Raw genomic sequence first — 7,097 nt, 5'->3', positions numbered from 1 at the left:
ATATTCAAAATTTCAATGTAAGTGCAACAAGATTATAAACAAACAGTATTTAGCAGTATTTATAAAGCAATTTTTCCATGTGAATCAAAAACTCAAAGCACTCTGCAATGATGCCTCACATACACACTGATGTCAGCATGCTGCCATGCACTGGCACTCAGTTGCAAACCGAAACCCACTTTAGCGATTAAGGACCTTAACCAAGTAATTTCCTAGTCTGACAGGGATTTGAACCAAGGACCCAAGCCCACCACTTTAATCATTAAATGATTCGATTTGTCTGACCAACAGTCAGAAACCTCAAGGCAATCAATCTCTAACAATATATACACAAAGCAGTCTTCACAATTGAAAGGCAGGAAACAGAGAATGGTGTGGTATTTCTCACAACTGGATCACGTAGGTGATTAATAATAATAAATATAACGATAATGCATCGATCTTAAATATGATCAATCTATCTTTATTAGTTGGCTATGTACCACAGGCTTTTAAGGTGGCAGTAATTAAACCATTACTTAAAAAGCCATCACTTGACCCAGCTATCTTAGCTAATTATAGGCCAATCTCCAACCTTCCTTTTCTCTCAAAAATTCTTGAAAGGGTAGTTGTAAAACAGCTAACTGATCATCTGCAGAGGAATGGTCTATTTGAAGAGTTTCAGTCAGGTTTTAGAATTCATCATAGTACAGAAACAGCATTAGTGAAGGTTACAAATGATCTTCTTTTGGCCTCAGACAGTCGACTCATCTCTGTGCTTGTCCTGTTAGACCTCAGTGCTGCTTTTGATACTGTTGACCATAAAATTTTATTACAGAGATTAGAGCATGCCATAGGTATTAAAGGCACTGCGGTGGTTTGAATCATATTTATCTAATAGATTACAATTTGTTCATGTAAATGGGGAATCTTCTTCACAGACTAAGGTTAATTATGGAGTTCCACAAGGTTCTGTGCTAGGATCAATTTTATTCACTTTATACATGCTTCCCTTAGGCAGTATTATTAGACAGCATTGCTTAAATTTTCATTGTTACACAGATGATACCCAGCTTTATCTATCCATGAAGCCAGAGGACACACACCAATTAGCTAAACTGCAGGATTGTCTTACAGACATAAGAACATGGATGACCTCTAATTTCCTGCTTTTAAACTCAGATAAAACTGAAGTTATTGTACTTGGCCCCACAAATCTTAGAAACATGGTGTCTAACCAGATCCTTACTCTGGATGGCATTACCCTGCCCTCTAGTAATACTGTGAGAAATCTTGGAGTCATTTTTGATCAGGATATGTCCTTCAATGTGCATATTAAGCAAATATGTAGGACTGCTTTTTTGCATTTGCGCAATATCTCTAAAATTAGAAAGGTCTTGTCTCAGAGTGATGCTGAAAAACTAATTCATGCATTTATTTCCTCTAGGCTGGACTATTGTAATTCATTATTATCAGGTTGTCCTAAAAGTTCCTTGAAAAGCCTTCAGTTAATTCAAAATGCTGCAGCTAGAGTACTGACGGGGACTAGAAGGAGAGAGCATATTTCACCCATATTGGCCTCTCTTCACTGGCTTCCTGTTAATTCTAGAATAGAATTTAAAATTCTTCTTCTTACTTATAAGGTTTTGAATAATCAGGTCCCATCTTATCTTAGGGACCTCATAGTACCATATCACCCCAATAGAGCGCTTCGCTCTCAGACTGCAGGCTTACTTGTAGTTCCTAGGGTTTTTAAGAGTAGAATGGGAGGCAGAGGCTTCAGCTTTCAGGGTCCTCTCCTGTGGAACCAGCTCCCAATTCGGATCAGGGAGACAGACACCCTCTCTACTTTTAAGATTAGGCTTAAAACGTTCCTTTTTGCTAAAGCTTATAGTCAGGGCTGGATCAGGTGACCCTGAACCATCCCTTAGTTATGCTGCTATAGACTTAGACTGCTGGGGGGTTCCCATGATGCACTGAGTGTTTCTTTCTCTTTTTGCTCTGTATGCACCACTCTGCATTTAATCATTAGTGATTGATCTCTGCTCCCCTCCACAGCATGTCTTTTTCCTGGTTCTCTCCCTCAGCCCCAACCAGTCCCAGCAGAAGACTGCCCCTCCCTAAGCCTGGTTCTGCTGGAGGTTTCTTCCTGTTAAAAGGGAGTTTTTCCTTCCCACTGTCACCAAGTGCTTGCTCACAGGGGGTTGTTTTGACCGTTGGGGTTTTTCCGTAATTATTGTATGGCTTTGCCTTACAATATAAAGTGCCTTGGGGCAACTGTTTGTTGTGATTTGGCGCTATATAAATAAAATTGATTTGATTTGATAAAAACGTTAAGTTTGTGTATAGGAAATAATGAGGTCGACAGTGAAAGAGGTTTCCCCCTGAGGCAAAACTCACTGTTGACCAGGGGGCCAAAAACAAGCACATTAGCACAAGGACAGATAGTTTTATATAACAACCTGCAGCATCTGTTTGAGTCACGTATGCAAACAGAATGGAAAAAATACGCATAATTAGCAACACAAACGCATTACTGAGATCTGTTATTTACATTGACAATACAACCCCTGGCAAAAATTATGGAATCACGTTGTTTAATTTTGTAGAAAAAAAGCAGATCACAGAGATGACACAAAACTAAAGTCATTTCAAATGGAAACTTTCTGGCTTTAAGAAACACTATAAGAAATCAGGAAAAAAAAAATTGTGGCAGTCAGTAACGGTTACTTTTTTTTAGACCAAGCAGAGGGAAAAAATATGGAATCACTCAATTCTGAGGAAAAAATTATGGAATCATGAAAAACAAAAGAACGCTCCAACACATCACTAGTATTTTGTTGCTTGCAGTCTCTGAGGCATGGACTTAATGAGTGACAAACAGTACTCTTCATCAATCTGGCTCCAACTTTCTCTGATTGCTGTTGCCAGATCAGCTTTGCAGGTTGGAGCCTTGTCATGGACCATTGTCTTCAACTTTCACCAAAGATTTTCAATTGGATTAAGATCCGGACTATTTGCAGGCCATGACATTGACCCTATGTGTCTTTTTGCAAGGAATGTTTTCACAGTTTTTGCTCTATGGCAAGATGCATTATCATCTTGAAAAAATGATTTCATCATCCCCAAACATCCTTTCAATTGATGGGATAAGAAAAGTGTCCAAAATATCAATGTAAACTTGTGCATTTATTGATGATGTAATGACAGCCATCTCCCCAGTGCCTTTACCTGACATGCAGCCCCATATCATCAATGACTGTGGAAATTTACATGTTCTCTTCAGGCAAACTTGTGCATTTATTGATGATGTAATGACAGCCATCTCCCCAGTGCCTTTACCTGACATGCAGCCCCATATCATCAATGACTGTGGAAATTTACATGTTCTCTTCAGGCAGTCATCTTTATAAATCTCATTGGAACGGCACCAAACAAGAGTTCTGTATGTAAATCCCATTTCCTTTAGGCGGTTTCTTAGAGTTCGGTCACAGACGTTGACTCGTTTCCTCCCATTCGTTTCTCATTTGTTTTGTTGTGCATTTTTGACATATTGACATTGCTTTTAAGTTTTCTGTCTTGACGCTTTGATGTCTTCCTTGGTCTACCAGTATGTTTGCCTTTAACAACCTTCCCATGTTGTTTGTATTTGGTCCAGAGTTTAGACACAGCTGACTGTGAACAAACAACATCTTTTGCAACATTGCGTGATGATTTACCGTCTTCTAAGAGTTTGATAATCCTCTCCTTTGTTTCAATTGACATCTCTCCTGTTGGAGCCGTGATTCATGTCAGTCCACTTGGTGCAACAGCTCTCCAAGGTGTGATCACTCCTTTTTAGATGCAGACTAATGAGCAGATCTGATTTGATGCAGCTGTTAGTTTTGGGGATGAAAATTCACAGGGTGATACCATAATTTATTCCTCAGAATTGAGTGAGTCCATTTTTTTTTCCCTCTGCTTGGTCTAAAAAAGTAACCGTTACTGACTGCCTCAAATTATTTTTCCTGATTTCTTATAGTGTTTCTTAAAGCCAGAAAGTTGCCATTTGAAATGACTTTAGTTTTGTGTCATGTCTGTGATCAGCTTTTTTTCTACAAAATTAAACAACTGAATGAACATCCTCCGAGGCCGGTGATTCCATAATTATTGCCAGGGGTTGTATACAGCAGTTTGATCAGTCATAGTGCTATCAAACCGAGCTAACACATGCCCTCATCTCCTTTTAGATCTAATGAAATCACAAGCAGTCACAGCATATAACCTAAAAATGGTCCAGTTAGATCCGCACATGAGCTCACATCACTGGCAGACAAAAATAAATTAAATACGACAGCTATGCTAACAAGCTAAGGAACTATCCTGACGCCGCAGACTGTTAACACAGGCGACGCCGAAAAAAGACGCACAAAAATATCTTTAGACAGATTCAACTACTTACACAGAGCCGTGACACCAGCATGATTAACTTACCTAATATGCCGACTTGTTTGTCTGTGAGAAATTAGACACAACAGAAGTTATTAGCAACGTTACAGAACCTCCAGCAGCAGCACATTCAACACTCACAGTAACGATGTCCACACCCTCCGTCTGCAAGAACAAACCATGCTGCCCCCCACAGGCGCCAGAGCGCACTGCAACTCCAATATTCACTGCCTCAGGATAAGGTTTTTTTGAAAAAGATTTGAAATGGATTTACTGAGAATTTATTCCCATATGCACTCAAAATTTCGTCTTTGTAAGGTATAATGATGATCGTGCCATACGAAGCCATAACTATCAGATGCTGAGTATTAATTCAAACTTTCAAAGAACCTTAATTATGTAATAGTGAAAATGTGGATTTTCAATGCCATACTTAAGAGCTACTTGGTCAGAATTTTAAGATTTTATCTTATAATTACTAGTTTGTAAGTTACAGGTTAGAGTAGAACTACCTTTATTACATGTAAAGTTATGAAAGCAATAAATGGATGAAATATATAAAAGAGCATATATCCCTCCTCCCTGGATGGCCACCTTATTGTGGTGGAATGGTTTGTGTGCTCCAGTGATCCTGGTAGCTGTGTGTTGTCTGGAACATTAGCTCCTGGTAGGTCCATCCAAACTGGTCCCAGGTGAGGACACAGACACAAAGTGATTCAAGAAGTCCCTTTTTATGTTGATTAAGTGAAGGTGTTGTGAAAGTGTCGTGACACGGACCCACAACAGGGGGCGTTAATGAACGGGCAATGGATAAGCCAAAAAGTAACAATTTAATGTTGTGAATCACACAACGAAGTACAGACAATAACAATATAGTGACTGTCAATCATACACCAGGTGACGTGTGGACAGGCTCGACGATAGAAGACGCCTGGCGAGAGAAGAGCCGGATCCCACACAGCTTTCACCACCAACGGATCTGAAGAACACCGGAGCCGCCAAGCCCTGCGCCCCAGGTGGCCGCTGTCTTCAGCAGTTAGACCCGGTACTGCTGGCAGAGAACAGAGACAGTCCAGATGAGTGTGAGGTCGCACACTCAGTAATCCCACAGTCTGTATTCAGTAAAGGAGGGAGAACCTCCACCTCCAATCACACACTCGTGCAGCTCCTGAGATAACCACTTATCTGGTTGGAGTGTGAAGCGAAGCCATCGCTGATCACACCAAACGCCAATCCCACAGATAAGGCAAACACCACAGGATAACGGCTGCAAAAGAAGTTCAGACTATTACACAATGTTTTTGTTCAGCAGAGAAAATTACCTGATTGGTAGTTGATTTCTCGGCGAGGAGGTGGAGTCGCAGTCCGGCCTTTATGGAGATGGTGATGAGTTGGATGAGTGACAGCTGGTGCTGATGAAGAGTGACAGCTGTCACTCCCAGTGGCTCCGGCGCCCTCTCGTGCTTGAAGCCCGCACTCCAAGCAGGGCGCCATCTGGTGGTGGTGGGCCAGCAGTACCTCCTCTTCAGCGGCCCACACAACAGAAGGGATGGAAAATGGACTGCATTTACAGTGCATCCGGGAGAGTATCCACAGCGCTTCACTTTTTCCACATTTTGTCACGTTACAACCTTATTCCAAAATGGATGTGGCCAAATGGAAGCCAATCCTTTGTAAAAGGCACATGACAGCCTGCCTGGAGTTTGCCAAAAGGCACCTGAAGGACTCTCAGACCATGAGCAACAAAATTCTCTAGTCTGATGAGACAACAATTGAACTCTTTGACGTGAATGCAAGGCATCATGTTTGGAGGAAACCAGGCACCATCCCTACAGTGATGCATGGTGGTGGCAACATCATGCTGTGGAGATGTTTTTGAGCAGCAGGAACGTGGAGACTAGTCAGGATTGAGGGAAAGATGAATGCAGCAATGTACAGAGACATCCTGGATGAAAACCTGCTCCAGAGCACTCTTGACGTCAGACTGGGGCGATGGTTCATCTTTCAGCAGGACAGTGACCCTAAACACACAGCCAAGGAGTGGCTTCAGGACAAATCTGTGAATGTCCTTGAGTGGCCCAGCCAGAGCCCAGACCTGAATCTGATTGAACATCTCTGGAGAGATCTGAAAATGGCTGTGAACCGACACTTCCCATCCAACCTGATGGAGCTTGAGAGGTGCTGCAAAGAGGAATGGACAAAACTGCCCAAAGTATGTGGCGCACCCTGAAGGCCTTATTTGCCGAGTTGTGAGCTGTTCTACTGGCCGACATGAGGCGCACATTGCCTTGTTTGCTTGACTCGTGGAATCCGCCAGAGTGAGACAGAACCAGTGAAACTGGACATAGAAACTGAAGACCAAATGTTGAGTTTACATGATCACATGCTTGCATTGGTTTAAAAAAAAAAAAAAAAAAATCACAGCATCAGGAAGCAGTTCGATTTATTTCATGTTTATTTCTCATTTTGGATGTTGAAGTGTGATTTGCATAGAATTAATAAATGATAATGTCCACACAGTGAAGAGTTTGTAACATGATAGAACCAAGAGGGACCTGGCTTCAGGGTCTTGTCATCTTCAGTCCTCACTGTCCTCTTCAGATGATCAATCAGTGCTCAGAGAGGTGAGACAAGGTCTCTTCATTGTACTGCAAATACTGTACGACTATAAGAGTAAAATTCTGAATAAA

At 41.5% G+C, this 7,097-nt stretch overlaps 1 protein-coding gene across 1 annotated transcript in view; it reads right to left on the bottom strand.

The window, feature by feature from the left end:
- Positions 1-4,588, bottom strand: part of LOC117508571 (integrin-linked protein kinase) — a 71,302-nt gene extending 66,714 nt beyond the window's left edge. The window contains exon 1 of the mRNA XM_034168361.1: positions 4,453-4,588. The gene's annotated coding sequence lies outside the window, so the exon portion shown is untranslated. The remainder of the gene's footprint in view (positions 1-4,452) is intronic.
- Positions 4,589-7,097: the final 2,509 nt, after the last annotated feature.

The sequence above is a fragment of the Thalassophryne amazonica genome, chromosome 4 (assembly GCF_902500255.1).
Source record: "Thalassophryne amazonica chromosome 4, fThaAma1.1, whole genome shotgun sequence".
Taxonomy (NCBI): domain Eukaryota; kingdom Metazoa; phylum Chordata; class Actinopteri; order Batrachoidiformes; family Batrachoididae; genus Thalassophryne; species Thalassophryne amazonica.
This window is presented reverse-complemented; position numbering and strand designations above follow the sequence as displayed.